This window comes from Dendrobates tinctorius, unplaced genomic scaffold (assembly GCF_039654945.1).
Source record: "Dendrobates tinctorius isolate UK_male_01 unplaced genomic scaffold, ASM3965494v1 ptg000064l, whole genome shotgun sequence".
In the NCBI taxonomy this organism is placed as follows: domain Eukaryota; kingdom Metazoa; phylum Chordata; class Amphibia; order Anura; family Dendrobatidae; genus Dendrobates; species Dendrobates tinctorius.
Genome location: NW_027361732.1, coordinates 58120954 through 58135863, shown reverse-complemented (window position 1 = coordinate 58135863; position 14910 = coordinate 58120954).

The window sequence follows — 14910 nt, the reverse complement described above, 5'->3', positions numbered from 1 at the left end:
GTCGTTGAGCTTCCGATTTGGAGGCCGAGGTCAAAGAGCCTCTGATTTGGAGGCAGGGGTAGATGAGCTTCAGATTTGGAGGCCGGGGTCGATGAGCCTCCGATTTGGAGGCCGGGGTGGCTCAGCCTCCGATTTGGAGGCCGGGGTGGCTCAGCCTCCGATTTGGAGGCCGGGGTGGCTCAGCCTCCGATTGGGAGGCCGGGGTGGCTCAGCCTCCGATTGGGAGGCCGGGGTGGCTCAGCCTCCGATTGGGAGGCCGGGGTGGCTCAGCCTCCTATTTGGAGGCCGGGGTGGCTCAGCCTCCGATTTGGAGGCCGGGGTGGCTCAGCCTCCGATTTGGAGGCCGGGGTGGCTCAGCCTCCGATTTGGAGGCCGGGGTGGCTCAGCCTCCGATTTGGAGGCCGGGGTGGCTCAGCCTCCGATTTGGAGGCCGGGGTGGCTCAGCCTCCGATTTGGAGGCCGAGGTGGCTCAGCCTCCGATTTGGAGGCCGGGGTGGCTCAGCCTCCGATTTGGAGGCCGGGTTGGCTCAGCCTCCGATTTGGAGGCCGGGGTGGATCAGCCTCCGATTTGGAGGCCGGGGTGGATCAGCCTCCGATTTGGAGGCCGGGGTGGATCAGCCTCCGATTTGGAGGCCGGGGTGGCTCAGCCTCCGATTTGGAGGCCGAGGTGGCTCAGCCTCCGATTTGGAGGCCGGGGTGGCTCAGCCTCCGATTTGGAGGCCGGGGTGGCTCAGCATCCGATTTGGAGGCCGGGGTCACTCAGCGTCCGATTTGGAGGCCGGGGTGGCTCAGTCTCCGATTTGGTGTGTCGGCCCTTTAATACTCATTTGGGTGCGCTGGCCCTTTAACAATCACTTTGGCGCGTTGGCCCTTTAAGAGCTAGTTTGGCTCACTGGGCTTCTTTTAAATCCACTTTGGCGCACACATTCTCTCTCAGGGGCATGTGTCATGTGATGAAGCTATATTTGCATTTGTGCTGTGGGTTTCGCTTTAAGAGCTGATATTATGTGGCAGAGGCTCTGTGCTGGGGTTCAGGTGAAGTTCGTAGGCGTTGGCATAGTAACTGGGTGTGCCTGCGCATATCAATGAGCTCAACTGCCATTTCAATCGCCTCAGGGCATGTTTTGCCATTTCCTATTGAAAAGCATTGGAGACAGTGCATTCCAATGACGGGAAAAAAAATTTTCAAACACAAATTGCGCAAAAAAAACAAATCCGATCGACACGAAAAATACTTAGCACACCTCTCATGGACGCTGGCTTCGAAACGACACCTCAACGGAGTCTGTGCGTGTAGCGGTTCGGGCCGCAATAATTGCGGAAATCAACTTAATAATAATAATAAGAAGAACTAGATGTGTATTTCCTGAAGGAAGTACAGATAGTGGTTTGAAATGGTGCCCGGGCTGCCCCTTTAAGAGAGACTTGCCTGCTGCCCCTGCAAGACTTTCAACTCAGGATCCGTTTTAACTGTGGGTGCCTCTCAGGGGCATCTTTGGCCTCATGGTCCGATTTTGTGGGTGGGGCCCCTCAGGGCCCGATATTGTGGGTGGGGCCCCTCAGGGTCCGATTTTGTGGCCGGGGCCCCGCAGGGTCTGATTTGGTAGCTGGGGCCCCTCAGGGTCCCATTTGGTGGCCGGGGACCCTCAGGGGCTGATTTGGTGGGTGGGGCCCCTCGGGGTCCGATTTGGTGGGCGGGGCCACTCTGGGTCCGATTTGGTGGGTGTGGCCCCTAAGGGTCCGGTTTGATGAGCGGGGCCCCTCAGGGTCCGATTTGGTGAGCGGCGCCCCTCAGGGTCCGATTTAGTAGGTGGGGTCACTCTGGGTCCGATTTGGTGGGTGGTGCTCCTCAGGGTCCGATATGGTGGGCGGGGCCACTCTGGATCCGATTTGGTGGGCGGGGCCCTTCAGGGTCCGTTTTGGTGGGCGGGGCCACTCAGGGTCTGATTTTTTTAGCGGGGCCACGCTGGGTCCGATTTGGAGGCCAGGGTGGATCAGCCTCCGATTTGGAGGTCGGGGTGGCTCAGCCTCCGATTTTGAGCCTGGGGTCACTCAGATTTCGATTTGGCCCACCGGCCCTTTAAGACTCATTTCGATGAGCCGGCCCTTTAAGAATCACTTTGGCGCGTCGGCCCTTTAAGAGCCAGTTTGGCTCACTGGGCTTCTAAATCCACTTTGGCGCACATTCTCTCTCAGTGGCATGCGTCATGTGATGAAGCTAGATTTGCATTTATGCTGTTGGTTTCGCTTTAAGAGCTGAAATTATCTGCCAGAAACGCTGTCCTAGAGAGGTCATGTGAAGTTCGTAGGCGTTGGCATAGTACCTTGGTGAGCCTGCGCATATCAATGAGGTTAACTGCAACCTCGTGACTGTCCCATGTTTTCCCTATGGCAACATTTTCCCATTGAAATGCATTGAGGAAAATGTTTTTTCAAATGCAAATTGCGCAAAAACTCCATATCCGATCTACTTGAAAAATACTTAGCACACCACTCATGGACGCTGGCTTCGAAACGAGGCCTCAACGGAGTCTGTGCGTGTAGCGGTTCGGGCCGCATTAATTGCGGAAATCAACTGAATAGTAATAATAATACTAGATGTGTATTTCCTGACGGAAGTACAGATAGTGGTTTGAAATGGTGCCCGGGCTGCCCCTTTAAGAGAGACTTGCCTGCTTTTAACTGTTTTAACTGTGGGTGCCTCTCAGGGGCATCTTTAGCCTCATGGTCCGATTTTGTAGGTGGGGCCCCTCAGGGCCCGATATTGTGGGTGGGGCCCCTCAGGGTCCGATTTGGTAGGTGGTGCCCCTCGGGGTCCGATTTGGTCTGCTGGGCCACTCTGAGTCCGATTTGGTGGGTGTGGCCACTAAGGGTCCGATTTGGTGAGCAGGGCCCCTCAGGGTCCGATTTGGTGAGCGGGGCCCCTCAGGGTCCGATTTAGTGGGCGGGGTCACTCTGGGTCCGATTTAGTGGGCGGTGCTCCTCAGGGTCCGATTTGGTGGGCTGTGCCACTCTGGGTCCGTTTTGGTGGGCGGGGCCACTCGGTCTGATTTTTTTTAGCGGGGCCACGCTGGGTCCGATTTGGAGGCCAGGGTGGATCAGCCTCCGATTTGGAGGTCGGGGTGGCTCAGCCTCGGATTTGGAGCCTGGGGTCACTCAGCTTTCGATTTGGCGCGCCGGCCCTTTAAGACTCAATTCAGTGAGCTGGCCCTTTAAGAATCACTTTGGCGTGTCGGCCCTTTAAGAGCCAGTTTGGCTCACTGGGCTTCTAAATCCACTTTGGCGCACATTCTCTCTCAGTGGCATGCGTTATGTGATGATGCTAGATTTGCATTTATGCTGTTGGTTTCGCTTTAAGAGCTGAAATTATCTGCCAGAAACTCTGTCCTAGAGAGGTCATGTGAAGTTCGTAGGCGTTGGCATAGTAACTGGGTGAGCCTGCGCATATCAATGAGCTTAACTGCCACCTCACGACTGTCCCATGTTTTCCCTATGGCAACATTTTGCCATTGAAATGCATTGAGGAAAATGTTTTTTCAAATGCAAATTGCGCAAAAACTCCAAATCCGATCTACATGAAAAATACTTAGCACACCTCTCGTGGACGCTGGCTTCGAAGCGAGGCCTCAACGGAGTCTGTGCGTGTAGCGGTTCGGGCCGCATTAATTGCGGAAATCAACTGAATAGTAATAATAATACTAGATGTGTATTTCCTGAAGGAAGTACAGATAGTGGTTTGAAATGGTGCCCGGGCTGCCCCTTTAAGAGAGACTTGCCTGCTGCCCCTGCAAGACTTTCAACTCAGGATACGATTTAACTGTGGGTGCCTATCAGGGGCCACTTTGGCCTCAGGGTCCGCTTTTGTGGGTGGGGCCCCTCAGGGCCTGATTTTGTGGGTGGGGCCCCTCAGGGTCCGAATTTGTGGCCGGGGCCCATCAGGGTCCGATTTGGTAGGTGGGGCCCCTCAGGGTTTGATTTGGTGGGCGGGGCCCTTCAGGGTCCGATTTGGTGGGCAGGGTGCGTCAGGGTCTGATTTGGTGGGCGGGACACCTCAGGGTCTGATTTGGTGGTTGGGGCCTTTCAGAATCTGATTTGGTGGGTGGGGCCCCTCAGAATTCAATTTGATGAGCAGGGCGATTTGGTGAGCGGGGCCCCTCAGGGTCCGATTTGGTGGGCGGGATCTCTGAGTCCGATTTGGTGGGCAGGGCCCCTCAGGGTCCGATTTGGTGGGCGGGGCCTCTCAGGGTCCGATTTGGTGGGTGGGGTCCGATTTGGTGGGCGGAGCCCCTCAGGGTCCGATTTGCTGGGCGGGGCCCCTCAGGGTCCGATTTTGTGGATGGGGCCCCTCAGGGTCCGATTTTGTGGGTGGGGCCCCTCAGGGTCCGATTTTGTGGGTGGGGCCCCTCAGGGTCCGATTTTGTGTTTGGGGCACCTCAGGGTCCGATTGGGTGGATGCGGCCCCTCAGGGTCCGATTTAGTGGGTGGGGCCCCTCAGGGTCCGATTTGGTGGGCGGGATCTCTGATTCCGATTTGGTGGTAGGGCCCCTCAGGGTCCGATTTGGTGGGCGGGGCCTCTCAGGGTCCGATTTGGTGGGCGGGGCCCATCAGGGTCCGATTTGGTGGGTGGGGTCCGATTTGGTGGGCGGAGCCCCTCAGGGTCCGATTTGCCGGGCGGGGCCCCTCAGGGTCTAATTTGGTGGCCGGGGCCCCTCAGGGTCCAATTTTGTGGGTGGGGCCCCTCAGGGTCCAATTTTGTGGGTGGGGCCCCTCAGGGTCCGATTTTGTGTTTGGGGCACCTCAGGGTCCGATTTGGTGGATGCGGCCCCTCAGGGTCCGATTTAGTGGGTGGGGCCCCTCAGGGTCCGATTTGGTGAGCGGGGCCCCTCAGGGTCCGATTTGGTGGTTGGGGCCTTACAGAATTCGATTTCGTGGGCAGGGCCTCTCAGGGTCCGATTTTGTGGACGGGGCCTCTCAGGGTCCGATTTTGTGTTTGGGGCCCCTCAGTGTCCGATGTGGTGGGTGGGGCCCCTCAGGGTCCGATTTTGTGGGTGGGGCCCCTCAGGCTCCGATTTTGTGGATGGGGCCCCTCAGGGTCTGATATGGTGGGCGGGGCCCCTCAGGGTCTGATATGGTGGGCGGGGCCCCTCAGGGTTTGATATGGTGGGCGGGGCCCCTCAGGGTCTGATTTGGTGGGCAGGGCCCCTCAGGGTCCTATTTGGTGGGCGAGGCCCCTCAGGGTTGGATTTGGTGGGCAGGGCCCGTCAGGGTCCGATTTGGTGGGCGGGACCCCTTAGGGTCCGATTTGGTGGTTGGGGCCTTTCAGAATCCGATTTGGTGGGCGGGGCCCCTCAGGGTCCGATTTGGTGAGTGGGGCCCCTCAGGGTCCGATTTGGTGAGCAGGGCCCCTCAGGGTCCGATTTGTTGAGCGGGGACCCTCAGGGTCCCATTTGGTGGGCGGGATCTCTCAGAGTCCGATTTGGTGGGCGGGGCCCCTCAGGGTCCGATTTGGTGGGCAGGGCCCCTCAGGGTCCGATTTGGTGAGCAGGGCCCCTCAGGGTCCGATTTGGTGGGCGGGGCCCCTCAGGGTCCGATTTGGTGGGTGGGGGCGCAATTTGGCGCACATTCTCTCTCAGGGGCATGCGTCATGTGATGAAGCTAGATTTGCATTTGTGCTGTGGGTTTCGCTTTAAGAGCTGATATTATGTGGCAGAATCTGTGTCCTGGGGGCGTCATGTGACGTTAGTAGGCGTTGGCATAGTAACTGGGTGTGCCTGCGCATATCAATGAGCTTTACTGCCATTTCAATCACCTCAGGGCACGGTTTAAGTTTCCCATTGAAAAGCATTGGAGACAGTGCATTCCAATGACAGGAAAAAAAATTTTCAAACGCAAATTGCACAAAAACTACAAATCCGATCGACACGAAAAATACTTAGCACACCTCTCGTGGACGCTGGCTTTGAAACGACACCTCAACGGAGTCTATGCGTGTAGCGGTTCGGGCCGCATTAATGATGGGTCACTCAGCTTTCGATTTGGCGCGCCCGCCCTTTAAGGCTCATTTTGGTGCCCCGGCCCTTTAAGAATCACTTAGGCTCGTCGGCTGTTTAAGAGTTAGTTTGGCGCACTGGGCTTCTAAATCCACTTTGGCGTACATTCTCTCTCAGGGACATGCGTCATGTGATGAAGCTAGATTTGCATTTGTGCTGTGGGTTTCGCTTTAAGAGCTGAAATTATCTGCCAGAAACTGTGTCCTGGGGGCGTCATGTAAAGTTCGTAGGCGTTGGCATAGTAACTGGGTCTGCCTGTGCATATCAATGAGCTTAACTGCCATTTGAATCACCTCAGGGCATGTTTTCTCTATGGCAAAATTTCCCCATTGAAAAGCATTGAGACAATACTTTCCAATGACGGGGAAAAAAAATTTTCTAGCGCAAATTGCACAAACTACAAATCCGATCGACACGAAAATTACTTAGCACACCTCTCATGGATGCTGGCTTCGAAACGACACCTCAACGGAGTCTGTGCGTTTAGCGGTTCGGGTCGCATTAATTGCGGAAATCAACTGAATAATACGAATAAGTTAGCAGCGTTCGGATTACAACATTAATACTAGATGTGTATTTCCTGAAGGAAGTACAGATAGTGGTTTGAAATGGTGCCCGGGCTGCCCCTTTAAGAGAGACTTGCCTGCTGCCCCTGCAAGACTTTCAACTCAGGATCCGATTTAACTGTGGGTGCCTCTCAGGGGCCACTTTGGTCTGTGGGGCCCCTCAGGGTCTGATTTGGTGGGTGGGACCCCTCAGGATCCGATTTGGTGGGCGGGGCCACTCTGGGTCCGATTTGGAGGCCAGGGTGGCTCAGCCTCCGATTTGTAGGCAAGGGTCGATCAGCCTCCGATTTGGAGGCTGGGGTGCCTCAGCCTCCGATTTGGAGCGTGGGGTCACTCAGCTTTCAATTTGGCGCGCCGGCCCTTTAAGACTCATTTCGGTGCATCAGCCCTTTAAGAATCACTTAGGCGCATCGGCCCTTTAAAAGCTAGTTTGGCGCACTGGGCTTCTAAATCCACTTTGGCGGACATTCTCTCTCAGGGGCATGCATCATGTGATGAAGCTAGATTTGCATTTGTGCTTTGGGTTTCGCTTTAAGAGCTGATATTATCTGGCAGAAACTGTGTCCTGCTGGGGTCATGTAAAGTTCGTATTCGTTGGCATAGTAACTGGGTGTGCCTGCGCCAGGGCCGACTCCAGGTTTTTGAGGGCCCCGGGCGAAAAAGTCTCAGTGGGCCCCCCCTTAACACATACCACGACTCATGCCGTGTGACATCCGTGGTGACCGCCAAAAACGGAGTTGTCTCCGCATGGATCACACGGACACGCATGTGATCCACACAGACACTCGATCTGTGGCAAAACACGTTCATGTGAAGGAGGCTACTGATTAGTAGTGTACGCATGAAAGAAAGAAGAGAGAGAGAGAGAGAGAGAGAAAGAACAGAGAGAGAACAGAAAGAAAGAGGGGAAATAAAGAACAGAGAAAGAAAGAGAGAAAGAATGGAAGGAAGAACAGAGAGAGAAAGATACAGAGAGCGAGAGAGAGAAAGAAAGAACATAGAACGAACAGAGAAAGAAAGAAAATAAACAACAAAGAGAAAGAAAGGAAGAACAGAGAGAGAAAGAGAAAGAAAAGAACAGAGAGAAAGAGAAAGAAAGAGGGGAAAGAAAGAAAGAACAGATAGAGAAAGAGTGGAAAGAAAGAACAGAGAGAAAGAAAAAAGAAAGAAAAAGAACAAAGAGAAAGAAAGAGTGGACAGAAAAAAAGAACAGAGAGAGAAAGAAAGAAAGAGAGAAAGAAAGAAAGAAAGAAAGAAAGAAAGAAAGAAAGAAAGAAAGAAAGAAAGAAAGAAAGTAAGACGGGAAAAAAGAACAGAGAGGGAGAGAAAAAAAGAGGGGAAGAAAGAACGGAGAGAGAAAGAACACAGAGAAAAAGCGTCAACAGAAAAAAAGAACAGGGAGAGAGAGAAAGAAGGAGGGGAAAGAAAGAAAGAACAGAGAGGTAGAGAGAAAAAGAAAGAGGGGAAAGAACAGATGGAAAGAAAGATCAGAGAGAGAGAAAGAAAAAGAGGAAAGAGAGAACAGAGAGAGAGAGAGAGAAAGAACAGAGACAGAAAGAAAGAAAGAGAAAGAAAGAAAGAGAACAGAGAGAGAGAAAAAAAGATTAGAGAGAAAGAACAGAGAGAGAAAGAAACAGAGAAAGAAAAATTCTATAAAGATACTATAGCAGCCCAGCTCCCATTGTAGTGCCCACCTGAGCCTCCTGGTGCAGGACATATCATGATCCGCTCACATGCCCGACATCCCCGATTCCAAGGCGATCCCGCTGTCCGCTCTGTCAGAGGAGGACACGGTGATGGATCTGAAGCATTCCTGGTTCCGTCACAATCTCCTACTGAAATTACCTAATTTCTGGTCAGCTTCCAGCAAGTCACTTCCGGTAGAACGTTACGTGCAAGTTTTAAATTGCTCCTTGGGGCTCCACTGTGTACTCCTGTGTCCCGCGGGGAAAGTATGCTCCCGGCTGGGGCAGTCTCTCTCTCAAAATCAGGACTGTCTCGCTGGATCCGGGATGGTTGGGACTCGGGAGGTATAAATGCTCCCCACCATACACCTCGTACACACACGGCTCCGCTCCGTACACCCCCGGCTCTGCTCCGCTCCATAAACACACGGCTCAGCTCCGTACACACAGGGCTCCGTTCCGTACATCTCGTACACACACGGCTTCGCTCCGTACACATCGTACACACACGGCTCCGCTCCGTACACCTCGTACACACACGGCTCTGCTCCGTACACCTTGTAAACCCCTCCTGACCCCACCAAACAACACACACGGCTCTGCTACATCCACCTTGTAAAACCCCTCCTGACCCCACACAAGTACACACACGGCTCTGCTACATCTACCTTGCAAAACCCCTCCTGACCCCAAACAAGTACACACACGGCTCTGCTACATCCACCTTGTAAAACACCTCCTGACCCCACACAAGTACAAACACGGCTCTGCTACATCCACCTTGTAAAACCCCTCCTGACCCCACACAAGTACACACACAGCTCTTTTACATCCACCTTGTAAACCCCTCCTGACCCCACACAAGTACACACACGGCTCTGCTACATCCACCTTGTAAAACCCCTCCTGACCCCACACAAGTACACACACGGCTCTGCTACATCCACCTTGTAAACCCCTCCTGACCCCACACAAGTACACACACGGCTCTGCTACATCCACCTTGTAAAAACCCCTCCTGACCCCACACAAGTACACACACGGCTCTGCTACATCCACCTTGCAAAACCCCTCCTGACCCCACACAAGTACACACACGGCTCTGCTACATCCACCTTGTAAAACCCCCTCCTGACCCCACACAAGTACACACACGGCTCTGCTACATCCACCATGTAAAACCCCTCCTGACCCCACACAAGTACACACACGGCTCTACTACATACACCTTGTTAAACCCCTCCTGACCCCACACAAGTACAAACACGGCTCTGCTACATCCACCTTGTAAAACCCCCTCCTCCTGACCTCACACAAGTAGACACACGGCTCTGCTACATCCACCTTGTAAAACACCTCCTGACCCCACATAAGTACACACACGGCTCTGCTACATCCACCTTGTAAACCCCTCCTGACCCTACACAAGTACACACACGGCTCTGCTACATCCACCTTGTAAAACACCTCCTGACCCCACACAAGTACACACACGGCACTGCTACATCCACCTTGTAAAACCCCTCCTGACCCCACACAAGTACACACACGGCTCTGCTACATCCACCTTGTAAAACCCCTCCTGACCCCACACAAGTACAAACACGGCTCTGCTACATCCACCTTGTAAACCCCTCCTGACCCCACACAAGTACACACACGGCTCTGCTACATACACCTTGAAAAACACCTCCTGACCCCACACAAGTACACACACGGCTCTGCTACATCACCTTGTAAACCGCTCCTGACCCCACACAAGTACACAAACAGCACTGCTACATCCACCTTGTAAACCCCTCCTGACCACACACAAGTACACACACGGCACTACACCATCCACCATGTAAAACCCCTCCTGACCCCACACTAGTACACACACGGCTCTGCTACATCACCTTGTAAACCCCTCCTGACCCCACACAAGTACACACATGGCTTTGCTACATCCACCTTGTAAAACACCTCCTGACCCCACACAAATTACACACACGGCTCTGCTACATCCACCTTGTAAAACACCTCCTGACCCCACACAAAGTACACAAACAGCTCTGCTACATCACCTTGTAAACCCCTCCTGACCCCACACAAGTACACACACGGCACTGCTACATCCACCATGTAAAACCCCTCCTGACCCCACACAAGTACACACACGGCTCTGCTACATCCACCTTGTAAACCCCTCCTGACCCCACACAAGTACACACACGGCTCTGCTACATCCACCATGTAAAACCCCTCCTGACCCCACACAAGTACACACACGGCACTGCTACATCCACCTTGTAAAACCCCTCCCTGACCCCACACAAGTACACACACGGCACTGCTACATCCACCTTGTAAAACACCTCCTGACCCCACACAAAGTACACACATGGCTCTACTTCATCCACCTTGTAAACCCCTCCTGACCCCACACAAGTACACACATGACTCTGCTACATCACCTTGTAAACCCCTCCTGACCCCACACAAAGTACACAAACAGCTCTGCTACATCACCTTGTAAACCGCTCCTGACCCCACACAAGTACACAAACGGCACTGCTACATCCACCTTGTAAACCCCTCCTGACCACACACAAGTACACACACGGCACTACACCATCCACCATGTAAAACCCCTCCTGACCCCACACTAGTACACACACGGCTCTGCTACATCACCTTGTAAACCCTTCCTGACCCCACACAAGTACACACATGGCTCTGCTACATCCACCTTGTAAAACACCTCCTGACCCCACACAAATTACACACACGGCTCTGCTACATCCACCTTGTAAAACACCTCCTGACCCCACACAAAGTACACAAACAGCTCTGCTACATCACCTTGTAAACCCCTCCTGACCCCACACAAGTAAACACACGGCACTGCTACATCCACCATGTAAAACCCCTCCTGACCCCACACAAGTACACACACGGCTCTGCTACATCCACCATGTAAAACCCCTCCTGACCCCACACAAGTACACACACGGCACTGCTACATCCACCTTGTAAAACCCCTCCCTGACCACACACAAGTACACACACGGCACTGCTACATCCACCTTGTAGAACACCTCCTGACCCCACACAAGTACACACACGGCTCTGCTACATCCACCTTGTAAACCCCTCCTGACCCCACACAAGTACACACACGGCTCTGCTACATCCACCTTGTAAACCCCTCCTGACCCCACACAAGTACACACATGGCTCTGCTACATCCACCATGTAAAACCCCTCCTGACCCCACACAAGTACACACACGGCACTGCTACATCCACCTTGTAAAACCCCTCCCTGACCCCACACAAGTACACACACGGCACTGCTACATCCACCTTGTAAAACACCTCCTGACCCCACACAAGTACACACATGGCTCTGCTACATCCACCTTGTAAAACACCTCCTGACTCCACACAAGTACACACACGGCTCTGCTACATCCACCTTGTAAACCCCTCCTGACCCCACACAAGTACACACACGGCTCTGCTACATCCACCTTGTAAACCCCTCCTGACCCCACACAAGTACACACACGGCTCTGCTACATCCACCTTGTAAACCCCTCCTGACCCCACACAAGTACACACACGGCACTGCTACATCCACCTTGTAAAATCCCTCCTGACCCCACACAAGTACACACGCGGCTCTGCTACATCCACCTTGTAAACCCCTTCTGACCCCACACAAGTACACACGCGGCCCTGCTACATCCACCTTGTAAACCCCTCCTGACCCCACACAAGTACACACACGGCACTGCTACATCCACCTTGTAAAACACCTCCTGACCCCACACAAGTACACACATGGCTCTGCTACATCCACCTTGTAAAACACCTCCTGACTCCACACAAGTACACACACGGCTCTGCTACATCCACCTTGTAAACCCCTCCTGACCCCACACAAGTACACACACGGCTCTGCTACATCCACCTTGTAAACCCCTCCTGACCCCACACAAGTACACACATGGCTCTGCTACATCCACCTTGTAAACCCCTCCTGACCCCACAAAAGTACACACACGGCACTGCTACATCCACCTTGTAAAATCCCTCCTGACCCCACACAAGTACACACGCGGCTCTGCTACATCCACCTTGTAAAACCCTTCTGACCCCACACAAGTACACAAACAGCTCTGCTACATCCACCTTGTTAAACCCCTCCCTGACCCCACTGTCCCACACATAAACGTTACCTCATCCATCCAGACCAGCACCATAATGACAAGCGACCAGCACAGCGGAGTCCTGCAGCCAACCTGATCATGTGACCCCTGACTCCTCCCCTCCTGTGACCTCATCACAGGTCCTGTGTCAACACCGCACACAAGATTACAGCCGAAGGAAGCGATGACCATTGCTGGCAGTAAGGCTGTGTGCACACGATGCAGATATCCAGTGGATCCGCAGCGGATTTTACCGCGCAGAAACGTTGCATATCCGCATTGTGATGTACAGTAGCCTTAAAATCAATGAAAAAAAAACGCTGTGCAGACGCTGCGGATTTTTCCGCGCGGTTTTCCTGCGGTTCAAAATCCGCAGCATGTTACTTCTTTTGTGCGGTTTTCCATCTCCCCTGTCTCCAAATCCGCAGGGGGAAAACCGTACAAAAACCGCAATAAAACCGCAGGAAAAATGGAAGAAATCCGCAGGAAAAATGCAGGTCATTTGACCAGTGGATTTATTCCATTCTGAGCGGAAAAATCCGCAGGGCCAAAAAGTCGTCTGCACTCAGCCTAAGGGGCTGCGTCACTGCGTGGGTCCCTCGCGGAGGGTGCAGGTTGGGGTCAGTACATGGGGGCGTGGCGGCAGCCGGCGGGTATCCCAGACAGCGTGAGTGGGCCCTCCCATTTCGCCAGGGCCCTGGCATTTGCCCGGGTGCTGACGCCGGCCCTGGCCTACGCATATCAATGAGCATAACTGCCACCTCACGACTGCACCGTGTTTTCACTATGGCAACATTTTCCCGTTAAAATGCATTGGAGACAGTGCATTCCAATGACAGGAAAATGTTTTTTAAAACGCAAATTGCGCAAAAACTACAAATCTGATCGACACGAAAAATACTTAGCACACCACTCGTGGACGCTGGCTTCGAAACGACACCTCAACGGAGTCTGTGCGTGTAGCGGTTCGGGCCGCATTAATTGCGGAAATCAACTGAATAGTAATAATAATAACTAGATGTGTATTTCCTGAAGGAACTACAGATAGTGGTTTGAAATGGTGCCCGGGCTGCCCCTTTAAGAGAGACTTGCCTGCTGCCGCTGCAAGACTTTCAACTCAGGATACGATTTAACTGTGGGTGCCTTTCAGGGGCCACTTTGGCCTCATGGTCTGATTTTGTGGGTGGGGCCCCTCAGGGCCTGATTTTGTGGGTGGGGCCCCTCAGGGTCCGATTTTTTGGGTGGGGCCCCTCAGGGTCCGATTTTGTGGCGGGGCCACTCAGGGTCCGATTTGGTGGCCGGGGCCCCTCAGGGTCCGATTTGGTGGCCGGGGCCCCTCAGGGTCTGATTTGGTGGGTGGGGCCCCTCAAGGTCCGATTTTGTGGCTGGGGCCCCTCAGGGTCCGATTTTGTGGCCGGGGCCAATCAGGATCCGATTTTTGCGGCCGGAACCCCTCAGGGTCCAATTTTGCAGGTGGGGCCCCTCAGGGTCCGATTTTGTGGCCGGGGCCCGTCAGGGTCCGATTTTGTGGGTGGGACCTCTCAGGGTCTGATTTGGTGGGCGGGGCCCCTCAGGGTCCAATTTGGTGGGCAGGGCCCCTCAGGGTCCGATTTTGTGGCCGGGGCCCCTCAGGGTCCGATTTTGTGTCAGGGGCCCCTCAGGGTCCGATTTTGTGGTTGGGTCCCCTCAGGGTCTGATTTTGTGGTTGGGGCCACTCAGGGTCCGATTTTGTGGCCGCGGCCCCTCAGGGTCTGATTTTGTGGCCGCGGCCCCTCAGGGTCCGATTTTGTGGCAGGGGCCCCTCTGGGTCCGATTTTGTGGGTGGGGCCCCTCTGGGTCCAATTTGGTGGGCGGGACCACTCTGGGTCCAATTTGGTGGGCGGGGCCTCTCAGGGTCCGATTTTGTGGTTGGGTCCCCTCAGGGTCCGATTTTGTGGCCGGGGCCTATCAGGGTCCAATTTTGTGACTGGGGCCCATCAGGGTCCGATTTTGTGGCCGCGGCCCCTCAGGGTCTGATTTTGTGGCAGGGGCCCCTCTGGGTCTGATTTTGTGGGCGGAGCCCCTCTGGGTCCAATTTGGTGGGCGGGACCACTCTGGGTCCAATTTGGTGGGCGGGACCACTCTGGGTCCGATTTGGTGGGCGGGGCCTCTCAGGGTCCGATTTGGTGGGCGGGGCCCCACAGGGTCCGATTTGGTGGGCGGGGCCACTCTGGGTAAGATTTGGAGGCTGGGGTCGCTCTGCCTCCAATTTGGAGGCCGGGGTCGTTGAGCTTCCGATTTGGAGGCCGAGGTCAAAAAGCCTCTGATTTGGAGGCCGGGGTCGATGAGCCTCCGATTTGGAGGCCGGGGTGGCTCAGCCTCCGATTTGGAGGCCGGGGTGGCTCAGCCTCCGATTTGGAGGCCGGGGTGGCTCA